We start from the raw sequence: 13,707 nt of genomic DNA, 5'->3' as shown, positions 1-13,707 counted from the left end.
CTGCAACGTCCCACTCGCGTCCCCGGCCCTGGCCGGCCCATGCGCCTGCCCAGCTTCCGGCGCGTCAGTTCCGCCCGCCGCCGGCACGTGACAAGCGGCAGCCCCTGGCGCGAGCGGTCAAGGTCAGGCGCAGTTAAGCCGGGGGATTGCGCGGGGCACGGTCACGTGCAGCTCCGAGGGCGTGACGTCGCAAACCCCGCCCCTCCACGGGCAGCGGCGGCCCCCCCCCCCTCCCCCTGCCGCGGCAGGGAAGGGAGTGGAGGTTCCCTGGTCCTCCTCCTCCGGGAGAGCCCCCCCGCCCCTCCCGGGGAGCGGCCGAGACAGGGACCGACACCCCCCCACGGGGGACAGATCCTGCTGCCGGGCCGGTCCCGACACGAGGAGACTCCCCTCCCCCCCCCCGCCCCGGGGATGCAGCCTCCCTCCCCCCCACCCGGTCAGCTCAGGTCGGGTCAGTAGGACGGATGGACAGAGGCTGGGAAGCTCTGGTCTCTGCGGGGGCCAGGGGGGAATACATCAGCATTTGCCCCGGGGACCGTGGGTTTAACCCCCGACCCACTGAACACCTGCGTGGGACAGCCCCCGGGACAGGGACAGCTTCCCTCTTGGTTTAATACCTTGTATTCTTTGTCGTTCCTTCCCAGTACGGATTTAGTGGCCGGTGACAGGCTGCTTCTGCCAGTCCTCCGTCTCCCAGGCTTCTGCAGTTTTCCTTCATCTCGGTTTAACTGAAAGTGTGCATCCTAGCAGATATTTTAAGGCAATCTCTCTCTCTCACACTTCAGATTTTGGAGACTGCAAGAGGAAATGCTGCTCAGTCTCAATCTGGCCTCTGGCATTGGTGTTTGGAGGGGTTTGGAGAGCTGTCCCAGAGCCCGTTGCCAATTGTGCCCACATATCTATTCAGGGGACACCATCACAGGGCCTAATAACATCAGCCACACTATCAGAGGCTCGTTCACCTGCACATCCACCAATGTGATATATGCCATCATGTGCCAGCAATGCCCCTCTGCCATGTACATTGGTCAGACTGGACAGTCTCTACGTAAAAGAATAAATGGACACAAATCAGATGTCAAGAATTATAACATTCATAAACCAGTCGGAGAACACTTCAATCTCTCTGGTCACGCAATCACAGACATGAAGGTCGCTATCTTAAAACAAAAAAACTTCAAATCCAGACTCCAGCGAGAAACTGCTGAATTGGAATTCATTTGCAAATTGGATACTATTAATTTAGGCTTAAATAGAGACTGGGAGTGGCTAAGTCATTATGCAAGGTAGCCTGTTTCCTCTTGTTTTTTCCTACCCCCCCCCCAGATGTTCTGGTTTAACTTGGATTTAAACTTGAAGAGTGGTCAGTTTGGATGAGCTATTACCAGTAGGAGAGTGAGTTTGTGTGTGTATGGGGGTGGGGGGGATGTGAGAAAACCTGGATTTGTGCAGGAAATAGCCCAACTTGATTGTCATGCACATTGTGTAAAGAGTTATCACTTTGGATGGGCTATCACCAGCAGGAGAGTGAATTTGTGTGGGGGGGTGCAGGGTGAGAAAACCTGGATTTGTGCTGGAAATGGCCCACCTGATGATCACTTTAGATAAGCTATTACCAGCAGGACAGTGGGGTGGGAGTAGGTATTGTTTCATATTCTCTGTGTATATATAAAGCCTGCTGCAGTTTCCATGATATGCATCTGAGGAAGTGAGCTGTAGCTCACGAAAGCTTATGCTCTAATAAATTGGTTAGTCTCTAAGGTGCCACAAGTACTCCTTTTCTTTTTGCGAATACAGACTAACACGGCTGTTACTCTGAAACCTGTCACTGTGCACAGAATTTTTTCTCTCAGTTTGTGGTGAGATAATTTACTACTGTGATTATTCTGGGTGTGGATTTATAGGTTGTGGGTTTTTTTTTTTAAAAAAAAAGTTTGTATTTGTTCTTCTCAGTAACTCGCATATTAGTGTTTTAAAGTTTGGGCTGGTGTCCTAGTCTGTGTTCTGTTTCAAAGGAGGTTGTATGCTTCGTTTGTCAGAAGGGTAGTGTTGAGACTTGGTAGTAATGTTATATAGCATTAGCTTTTTATTTGGATTTGATTTTTGAGCTTTAGTACTTTTTGGTGGAGGGATGGACAATATGTTGGCACCAGAGCTCAATGCATGTTCCTGTAAATAGATTAAGAGAGGGAAATGACTCAGTTCTGCTCTGAAGCTATTTATGTTGGTGTTTCAGTGTACATAGAGGACTTGTTTGCAGAGCTTTAGATACAGGGTTTGTATCTGTGTTTTGTTTCAGTTGGTGTAGTTGAAGTTCAGCCCCATATGTAGAATGATTTGAATAACTTTGTTGAATAGTTTTGCTGTTATTTATGTAGTGCTATTACATTATTTTAATGCTTCTTTAGCCTATATGGGATGCTGCCTTGTAACTTTATTGTGAGGGTTAGATATGTACAGTTTAAGGTATATTCAGTTTCTTTATCGCTGTAATAAAAAATTCAGTTATGGTCATGGTTTGAGCTTTTAATCTTTTCCAGAGTGACCAATGGAGCCCATTTTTTTTTGTTTTGTTTTTGCTTTGTTTCTAGCAAGTGTAAACTCTTTTTTTCAGGGACTTTCTGAGTGAGAAGTCATACAATAGACTTTATGTGCCATCTTCCTAGGACATAACATAGATAGGCATTTTTTTCAGTTATTGTGGCTTTGTTTAAGAAATGCTTTAGTAGAGGCCTTTCGTAGGTCATTGATATTTATAATGACAAAAAGTAGGATTAAGATTGCATCCTTTTTTAGCCTTCTTTCTTGTCTGAAAGCCTGTTTGCAGGTTGTTGTTGTTTTAATTTACGTTTTGTAGATTGGTACATGGATTTGGTTATCATATCTTTTCCAATCATTTCAATTTTGTAACCATTTACAGCTCATGGCTGGGTACTATTTTAAAGTCGACAAAGCAGGTACATATCCCTCTACTCTCAGTTTTTTACTTGTAGGTTTATGGTCTTCTGTCTGTTGAAGATGTAATCAGCAACTTGTTTCTCAGGGAGGAATCCAATCTGTCTTTGTGGTGTTGCTCAGGTATCTGTCACATTCTTTTATTGGAGATGTCACTGGATAATTTTTTAGATGTTCTTACACAGATGCCTCTGTTTGTTTTGGCTTGAAAAAATCTTAGCTTTTGTGCATTAAACTAAATAGCGAGTGACTAGAGACACTCCCTCCCCAGGTAGGTATGTCAGAAGAGGAGGGAAAACAAGAGTTGGGAGAGAGAGGAATGTTTGGGAAGAAATTCTCTCCCCTCCTCCCAAACACATAGGTGGGAGATAAGCAAAAGTTTGGGTTAGAAGGAGGCAGACTTCACATTGCACATACATATATGGAGAGAGAACTCTTGCCCCGTCCTCCAGAGGGAAAGTTATTGTGAGAGGTAGACCCTTCTATATGCATGGTGGGAGCACAGACCAGAGATGGGAGCCATTGCCCTCCCCCCTTTTTTTAAACAGGCCCCTACTGGCATCATGGAGGGGTTGCCGGGTCAAATTTGAGTGTGTGGCATTGTGACCCCCATGCCTAGTGAATGAGGTTGTAGCACCACTTTAATGTAAGCCAGTCACTCTTCCATTAGGATGGCTCCTGTCTCCAGGCCAAATCTGAGTGAGTGGTGTTGCGACTGGGTTGGAGGCGAAACACAGAAGTTGTGCCAGTTTAACTAAAATTGATTTAACCAGTTTGGTTTAGTTAAACAGTGCAACCCTCATACATGCACTCCGGTCTACAACTGGCCATATTAGTTTCGCTTGCATCAGTAACTTTTAAAAAACAATTTTATTAAATAGGCACAAAGCCTGAGACGTTACTTTCCATTGTTCCCCCTTACACATGTGCATGCACACAGGAAGAGAAAGAGGAGGTTGTCTGATGTGATTGTGAAGTGTATTCATTTCAGGCTAATTTTTACATATCTAACTTAATTTCAGGACACAGGCTATTCCACCTTCTTTTAAAGTATGTTCTAGTCACTCAATAATTACAACTATAGTTCAGTTTCAGTAAAACTCTGTTTCCACTTTTGGGCTGAAACTTTCCATGCCTGAAGTATAATCAAAGGTGAACGTTTTGTGCATGTGAGATATTTGAGAAAACTCCCTCTCATCCTTTTCTTTTCTTTGCAAGTATGAGGAAAACATTGTCACGTCTTTTTTTTTTTTTTAATAAACACACAGAGAACTCTAAAATGACTGGACCTTGAAGCTTGGTCTGTAAATAGTCCTTGGAGAGAAGCATGTTCACGATCAAGTTGGAAAAGAATTGGCTTGAAAATAGTAACAAATGTTTGGAAATAGCATACTGGGCATGCAGTTTAAAAAAAATTTCACGCAAACTGAGAGTATGCGCTGTTAATTTGTGCCTTTCACAAGTATGCACCCTTCAATGAAGTTAAATAGTCATTGGCTGGTGCCTCCTACCTAGCCTCAGGGGTTCTCAGGATAGAATTTTTGGTGTCCTCAGAGGGCGGCCACCAACTCTTGCTGGTGGCCACTCTCACACTTTTCCCTAAAATACTTAATTAGCTTTAGGAAAAAAGAAAAGGAGGACTTGTGGCACCTTAGAGACTAAAAAATTTATTTGAGCGTAAGCTTTCTTGAGCTACAGCTCACTTCATCGGAATACAGACTAACACGGCTGCTACTCTGAAACCTGTCTTTAGGAAAAAAATAAATATGCACATATACACGTCCAAATCATTGTAATATTTATTGCTAGCTAATAAGCCTGTTGTGAAAAGTGATCTTAACAAACATGCAAGTATCACTTTTCACAGCAGACTTACTCAGCCCCGGCAAGCCTGGGGACAAATTAAGCCCTGGACTGGGGGGAGAGGAGGGCCGAGGGAGGCAGTAGGGGGCTGCAGACTGAAGCCCTGTGGCTGGAGGACAGAACCTGAAGCTGCGCAGCCAGGAGCCCAGCGCTGGAGCCCGAAGCCCCACAGCCAGAGCCTGCCCCCTGAAACCTCAGGGCTGAAGTCCAAACCGCTCCTGGAAAGGTGGGGAACTCACCGGCTGCCTGCTTCTCCAGCGTTGTGTCCCAAGTGTCTTGGGAGAGAGGAGGGGGACCTCTGCTGGCAGCCCCAGCAACCAACACCAAGGCGGTGCATCTAGGAGCACTAGGGAGGGGAAGGAGCCGCTGCTTTGCTCTCCTCCTGCCCATAACAGTCCAGGAGGCCGTGGCTGCAAGAAAAGCTCCTGGTGGCCACGGTGGCTGCATTTGAGAAATTCTTAGCTAAATGGCTATTGCATGTTGTACTCTGACAGGTTGAATATGAAGAGCAGGCACCATCTGACAAGCCTGACTCCTAATGTTTCATCTCTCAGGGGACACTTTCTGTACCATTGTTATTTTTTTCTCTTAAAAAACCTTATTTTTTTAAAATAATACATTCAGACAGTGCATGGGGTCCAAAGTTAAAATCACAGAAAGTCTAGCTGGAAATGCACAAACAGGATTCCAGTTAGTAAGTTATGTTCTGCATAAAGTCAGTGATGTATCTATGACTTGTTATTAAATATGTCCCATAAAATATGACAGTCTATAGTGCTGGGGGTGCATTCTTTATTGCATTTCTTGACTGTAATTTTAACTGTACAACTTTGAGTGTTGCATGAACACTTGAGGGTTTTTTTCATTTAATTTGTGCATACAATGTCCTTTGTATAAAGTATCACAGAATATGTCATAAATTTGAAACATTGTTACACCAAACAGAAGCAAAAATCACTAGCTAAAAAGTGTGATAACACAACAGTTCATGTCAGCTTTATTTTCCTTACCTGGTGAAATACTGTGTCTAAACTTTTTCTTCTGCGGATAGAGGATTGATTTTGTCTTTTCAATGAGACATTTCAAACTTTATTTAGGATACCTTTAAATCTCCCACATTGTATTGCTGAGCAGCTTGGCAGACCTATTTTCCTCACTTTCAAAAATAAATTGTTACTTTTCTCCTAACTTACATATTTTTAGATGTTTCTCTTATCTTGTCACTTGCATTGCTCCTGTAGTATGGAAAGGAAATCTTTTTACTGCTTCAGCAGGTGACAGGCAGATGTTTTTGTCAAGAGGGCACACCCTGCTTTTATTAACCTTTATTTTGGTCACACCATGCATGTCCTCTTGCATTATATTAACCCAGTCTAACATATCTGCTCTCATGTGTGGTATAATCATGTCCATGTGTTTGGTGTATGTTGAAAAGATTGTCAAGGGCACCCAGAGCCCTAGATGGAAGCTCTTTCATTATAGTTTGTAAACATCAAAATAAATGTGGACCTGACTGAATAATGAAAAATATTATTCAATAATAATTTATTCAGTAGTGGAAGGAAGAAAGGTTGAATATATCATTCAGATTTTATTTTACCCATTGTAGAGCTGGTGAAATACTGAAAAGTGTGTTTGACGCTTTTCTTGGCATAAAATATATGCAGAGTTCATCGTATAAATTATTTGTACTAAAAATAAATTGAACTGCAGAGGTAATTTTAGGTTAACAGTATAACTGCACAGTTGGCGTACATCCTGGTCGAAGTCTAACACTCTTACTTTTGGGAGACCTGATGTGGAATATTTGCTGTCTACAAGTGGGCAGGATCTCAAGATACCCTTTGAATAGCACATTGCCGCATAATGCAATGCTGTGCACTTGAGTCAATACTGATTCAGAGGGAAAAGGGTGGCCTGCTAAGGACATGCTTCAAAGCTTATTGAAGTCAATAGGAGTCTTTCCTTTGGTTTCAATAAGCTTTGTATGAGGTCCTAAACAAACCAATATTATTTCTTTAATTGCCTGGAGTTTCCAGCCCTGATTCTACTATAATGTCTGTAGCTTGTTCAATAGGGAATCTAGAGTAAACTAGCACTTCTATGAAGGTTATTTCCCCATAGAAATCTAATTTACAGGTTAAATTGCCCACAAACTTTCCCACTACACTTTTCAGACTCTTCAATAATATACTTCTGTGCTCACAGACTTCCCTTTAATTAGCAGCTCTGCCACCCAATCAGCACCTCAAAATTTACACCTGCTATAGTAAATCCTGTCAGAATTTAACTGATTATAAGTGGTCCCTCACTTATCAAGTGTTTCATGTCAGGATGCTGCAGTCTTAGCAGAAAAGAAAAGACAGTTGCCAGTGTTGCTATTTAAACTGCAAGCTAGTCCATATTTTGATTTAATCCCCCCCCATCCTTAAGTGACCTTCCAACTGAATTTCTGTCATTCTCTATAAATGCCTAAGACTTTCCTGAGGCCTTCCCTCAGACGTGATTAAAGATACCAGCCTTCTGCAGAATTTAAATGAAGGTGGTCACAAAGCTTGTTTTTTGGGGGGTAGTGAGCCTGCACTATACTAGCTAAAGTCAGTGGTTTTAAGCACTTAGGAAAATCTGGCCTATAAGAGATTAGAGCTTCATCTGTTTGTATGTGTTTTTAAATACATGAAATCAACCTAAAATGATATGTCTGGACAAGTGCAATGTCTGACATAATATGTGACTCTTAAAAAAACAGCTACTACTTGTTCTATGGTATTTTGGAAGGTATTTTGAAGACCACCTGTCAAGTATGTAAATAAATGCAGAACTTTTGTGACTCTTGCAAAGAGTTTCTACATATTTTGTCGACAGAACCAAACTCAGATATTATCGGTGCCCAGAATGTTAAACAATTTACTAGCCAACTGACAAATCACTTTCTTTTTAAATCCTAGACCTAGAACTTGCTTTATAACATTTTCAGATGTTCTAGTTTCCTGTACTTTCAAAGAGAAGGGAACTTCTGTGAGTAGATAAAATGCTGCATTATTAAAATGGCAGACATACAGAGAGGACAGCAATGATAGTGAATAATGAAGATACTAAAATAGTGACAGGTATCTTTAAAACGTTTGAAAACTTCTTTGTGTACATATAATACAATGTTCCCCTAACATATATCCAACTAACTATCAGAGTTTTTCTTTAAGGAAATTTAAGAAACGAGTCAGGATATCCAAACTCAGGGGGCCTATACACACAAACAGGAGAGAGCCCAATTTGACTCTTAATTCCAGGATGCTTGCAGAGCTGGCAGACCAAAAACCAACCTACCAGCCTTTTGCTAATCTAGAATTTGCTGAGAAACCTTTTTTTTTAAAGCAAAACTGTACTTTAACTTGTGTGCAACATTCACATAGGATCATCTCTTTAATTTATTTGAATGTTTAATTATTGTAAAATAAAATGTTTTAATTTCAATAGACAGTGCTTTTTCTGGCCAGTGAACTTGACTTGTGAGTGCATGTGCAACTGCTGAAGATCTTACAGATTTTAAAGAAGGTAAATAATTAAGTGCTAAGTTATACTCTATTGATAAAGAGCTATATGAAGGTCATTTTTGGTAATATTACATACAAATAATAAATTTAGAATAGCAAAATATTATGGAATTATGTTCTAGAGCTTGTGTTACTATGTTTAAGGGTACAAATCAGAAGTATCTTGTTTAATTCTGGTCATTCATATATTGACTGGACAGTTGCTAACTTTTTATTTACAACTGTTCAACTGAAAAGGCTTGAACTGAGCAAAAACAAATATTTGGTTTTCATGTTAACATATCCTTCGTTATTTTTATTCATCTGGTAAACTGAGCTGCTTCTCCAGATTTTTTCCATAATAAGATTTCATAGTTGGCCACCAACTTATGGTCTGGCACATTAACCTTCCTTTAGCTATTGGGCTGTTTGAGTTCTCCTTCACTGTGAAAAATGGCATAACTTTTTCAGGATTACTTCTGGGTTTACTATTTAACCATTTATTTATTTTACCAAGAATTCCCACACTTAAAAAAAAAAAATCTAATGGTATGTCTGGGGTCTCAGTATAGATTGAACAGAACCAAGGACTTTTTCAGAGGAAAAATTGGGGGGGAAATTTTTAGGCCTCCATTTGGAGACAGAGAAATATCTTTACCATTTTAAGATACAAGATCTTACTGGAGCCCATAGTATCAATTGTTCAGCTTTTAATTGCAGCAACATTTCAACTCCCTTCTTTATTTCCTATCCCAGTTGCCAACATAAACTGGTCACGCATCTAAGGGCTTGTACACGCTACCAGTTATGTCTGTATAATTTATGTCACTAAGGAGTGTGAATAAGCCACCCCCCTGAGTGATGTAAGTTACACCGACCTATGTGCTGAAGCACTCCCGCCAACATAGCAACCGCCTCTCGCCGAGGTGGTTTTTATTATACCAATGTCTCCTGTCAGCATAGAGCGTCTTCACCAAATGCGTCACGGTGGCGCAGCTGCGCCTCTGTAGCACTTTTAATGTAGACTAGCCCTTATTCTTTCCCTGGCTGTTGCAACATGTTGGCCAGTTCACTGCCTTTAATTGTCTGTCCTCTTCGCTGTCAGTCTCAATCTTTTTCTGTAATTTAAAACTGCAAACAATATGTTCTGAAGCTGTGATGATTTCTAGTAATTGTGCTACATTAAGTATACGTTTCTACCTTTGTCTTTATAACAGAAGGGAATAGCTATAATTGTCCTCTTAAGTCAGTAATTTTTCCATTGTTCTATATAACCTGCAGTGTTTTAAGGAAAATGTACTGAAGTGCACTACTGTCCTATCCTCTGTAGTGCTGTATATTTTGTTACTCAAAACTATTGCTTTTTTGTGTGAAATGGCAGTAACTGATTTCTATGATTCTTGCTCTGGTTTCATTTATTGGCCTTCATTTTCAACTAGCATGCATTTCAGTGTGTAAGAAATTTTGAAGCCTGTGGGTAATCCTGGATAGGGCCTGTCACGTGCGGTAAACAGGAGCACCCATAGGTACAATTTAATAGATTATCAGTTTCTAAAATGATAGAACAATCCAGTTGGATATTAAAAAGTAACTAAAATATTTAGTAGGAGAGTCCATCGAGTTTTGGTCATCAGAAATCTGGTAGAGAAAACTGATGCAATTATAAAGGAAAGAAATCTAGGGTTAAGATTGAAATTTTGCTGTTGAAGAGGCACTGTAAATAATTAAGTTCAATGTACCTTTCTTTTAAATCGATTTTCTGAGAACACACCCTGTAAAGTAGAATGTCTTCTAATCTTAAAAAAATCTGTTAGGCTCAAAAGAGCAACTCTATCAAACATGCTCAGGTCTCCCTTTTCTTTCTGTGCACGCTCTAGCTTGTTGCTGTTTCAGTTTTGCTGCTACTGTTATTGTTAAACAACCTTTTGCAGATCCTGGGCAAGGCCTGCAAAACAGTTTGGGGCTATAAACAGAGTGCTGCTGCCAAATGCACTAAGCCCGCTAAATGTTTTTCTTTAATCTTTCAATTATATTCACATTTGACATTACTTGCCTTGGAATTTCTTTTCTCCATTCTGTATGCTAATGGAGATGCCACCTTGTCCCATCTTCGATGCAAATGAGGCTAGCAGAGTTTCTTTAATCCTGTCACCGTTATCCCAAGGGGTTTAGGTGTGTCTCCCACTGCCTTTTCATTGCTTTTTGTAAGTCTTTCTTCTGATCGGTTTTGGTTCAAGCAGAGGCTGGGGGGGAGAGAAGGTCTTTCATGAGTCAGACAGGCTGGGTACTGTGCCCTGGTTCCCCAAGAACACAGAGCTGCTAGGTAACACAGGAAGGGGATCAGAGCTGGGGCTGGGGCAGGGGATTGGGGCCCAGGAGGGAGTCAGGGTGCACGCTCCAGGCGGCGCTTATCTCAAGCAGCTCCCAGAAGCAGCCGGCATGTTCCCTCCTCCCCCTGGCTCTTATGTGGAGGCACGGCCAGATAGCTCTGTGTGCTGCCCTGTCTGCAGGCGGTCCCCCCACCCCCAGCTCCCATTGGCTGCAGTTCCCGGCCAGTGGGAGCTGTGGGGGTGGCGCTTGGGGCAGGAGTAGCATGTAGAGCCCGCTGGCTGCCCCTACACACCCTGCTCTGAGCCCCCTGCCACACCCCACACCTCTCCTGGACCCCAAACCCCTGCTCTGAGCCCCCTGCTGCACCCCACACCCCTTCAACACCCCAACCCCCTGCCCTGAGCCTCCTCGTACACACCAAACCCCTCCAGTGCCCCAACCCCTTGCCCTGAGCCACTTCCTGCATAATGCACCCCCTCCCACACCCCGCACTCCCTCCCGTACCCCAACCCCTTGCCCCAGCCCTACATTCATGGCCCTGCATGCAATTTCCCTACCCAGATGTGGCCCTCGGGCCAAAAAGTTTGCCCACCCCTGACTTAAATCTTACCTTTTATTCTTAATAAAATCACTTTTGTTTATTATTGAACCCAGAGTAAGTGATTAATACCTGGGGAAGCAAACAGCTGTGCATATCTCTCTATCAGTGATATAGAGGGCAAACAATTTATTAGTTTACCCTGTATAAGCTTTATACAGAGTAAAATGGATTTATTTGGGGTTTGGATCCCATCGGGAGCTGGGTGTCTGGGCAATAGAGAGTGGTGACCTGCTGAGCAGTTTTTGTTAAAGTCTGCAGCTTTGGGGGTGTGGATCAGATCTGGGTCTGTGTTGCAGCAGGCTAGTGTGTCTGACTCAACAAGGCAGGGTTCTGGAGTCCCAAGCTGGCAAGAAAAATGGACTTGGAGGTAATTTCAGCACATCAGGTGACAGTCCCAAGGGGGGGGTCTCTGTGACCAAACCTGTCACAGTGTGTTCATCTGATTCTGGGGCTGGAAGAACCCAGCCCTGGGGAACCTAGGTCCTGCAAGATAGCTCCATTGGGAGGGAACTTGCAGCAAGGAGAAGTAGAGCTCCGTATGAGAACACAAGTGACACAAGCAGTACATTGAGAGAAGTACAGAAACCCCTTCCCACCCAGAAGAATAACCCTAATAAATAAGCATACTCTAAAGTACCGGGCAAAGCTGGATCCCAGCCCAGAGCACCCTCCTGCATCGCAAACCCCTCATCTTCAGCCCCAGCTCAGAGGCTGCACCCAAAGTTGGAGCCCTCACTCCCCCCCACCCCAGCCCTGATCCCCGTCCCAGCCCAGAGCACCCTCCTACACCCCAAGCCCCTCATCCCTAGCCCCACCCCAGAGCCTGCACCTCCAGATGGAGGCCACCCCAGCACCCCAGCACCCCAACCTCCTGCCCCAGCCCAGAGCCCCCTCCTGCACTCCAAACCCCCATCCTGCACTACGAACCCCTCAGCCCCAGTCTGGAGACCCCTCCTGCGTCCCAAATCCCTCATCCCTGGGCCCACAACAGAGCCTGCCGTAGGTGCCAATTTCCCATCTAGCTGGGGGATGCTCAACCACCCCCTCCACCCCAGGCCCTGCCCCCACTCCATCCCTTCCCCCAAGTCTCCACCCTACCTCTTCCTGCCCCTGATCCGCCCCCATCCTGCCTCCTCGCTGCCTCCTCCCCCAAGCATGTCCTGTTCCTGCTTCTCCTCCTCCTCTCCCTCCCGGAGCTTCCTATATGCTGCCAAACAGCTGTTCATGGTCGGTGGGAGGCACTGGGAGGGAGGAGGAGAAGTTGGTTAGCGGGGCCACCAGCAGGTGAGATGCACTGCGGGGAAGAGAGGGGAGCTTGACTGCCAGTGGGTGCTAAGCACCCTCTAATTTTTCTCTGTGGCTGCTCCAGCCCTGGAGCACCCGTGGAGTTGGCGCCTATGGAGCCCGCACCCCAAGCCGGAGCCCGCACCCCAAGCCGGAGCCCTCACCCCCCCCCCACACACCTCAAATCCCTGCCCCAGCCCAGAGCCCCCTCCCGCACTCCTAACCCCTCAGCCCCAGCCCAGAGCCCCGTCGTGCACTCTGAACACCTCATTTCTGGCCCCACCCCAGAGCCTGCACCCCCAGCCAGAGCCTGCACCCCCTCCTGCACCCCAGCCCCCTGAGCCAGCCCGGTGAAAATGAGCGAGTGAGTGAGGGTGGGGAGAGCGAGCGACAGAGGGAAGAGGGGATGGAGTGAGCGGGGGGTGGGGCCTCAGAGAAGGGGTGGGGCATGGGCAGGCTCTCAGAGGAGGGGCAGGGGTGGGACAAGGGTGTTCGGTTTTGTGTGAGTAGAAAGTTGGCAGCCCTATTGTGGTGTGACCCTGTTTGTGTTTGGGGCACAGGGTTTGTCTGCACTACAAACCCTGCAGGCCACAGTGTGTGTATAGACTGCTATTAGAGAGAAAGAAAGTTTAGGCACTAAAACTGAAAATTTCAGCTGCCTTCTGTGGCCTTTGTGTTCAGTTAACCCACTGTCCAGTTACAGAGGACTCTTTTTCTTCGTGAGAGAATTTTGTTTAAAAACATGAATGCCTCGTTTTAGTTATGAGAGAAAACTATGCTCCCGTCATGTGACTAAACATCTTTTTTCACTAAATTTAGATATATCTGAACCAGTTATCAAATTGGAAAATCTCCCCCCAAATCCAAGGCTATGACCTTGTCACATATTTCTCAATGGAGAAATACCCAGTATGGTAAAGTAAATAAAGAAGATGCAAAAGAATCCTTCTTCAATTTAATCTAATTTAAATGTTTACTTTTCCTGTACAGATCAGCTGTTTTTAATTCAGTTGAATACTTTGAAATACTAACCATACGGTACTGTTATTTAGAAGGTCCTTGGTATTCTTCCATCCCAGAACTCTTTTCTGCCTTGATGAACATTTCAGTTATTAAATGAGATAATCCTGGATGATGTCA

The 13,707-nt window shown here is 44.3% G+C and overlaps 1 long non-coding RNA gene across 1 annotated transcript; it reads left to right on the top strand.

Moving 5' to 3' along the window:
• Positions 1–238: 238 nt before the first annotated feature.
• Positions 239–1,760, top strand: LOC140910390 (uncharacterized). Its single transcript, XR_012158562.2, has 2 exons — positions 239–451; positions 786–1,760. It is a non-coding gene; the product is annotated as an uncharacterized LOC140910390 (long non-coding RNA).
• The last annotated feature ends 11,947 nt before the right edge of the window (positions 1,761–13,707 follow it).

This window comes from Lepidochelys kempii, chromosome 1 (genome assembly GCF_965140285.1).
Source record: "Lepidochelys kempii isolate rLepKem1 chromosome 1, rLepKem1.hap1, whole genome shotgun sequence".
Classification (NCBI taxonomy): Eukaryota; Metazoa; Chordata; order Testudines; family Cheloniidae; genus Lepidochelys; species Lepidochelys kempii.
This window is presented reverse-complemented; position numbering and strand designations above follow the sequence as displayed.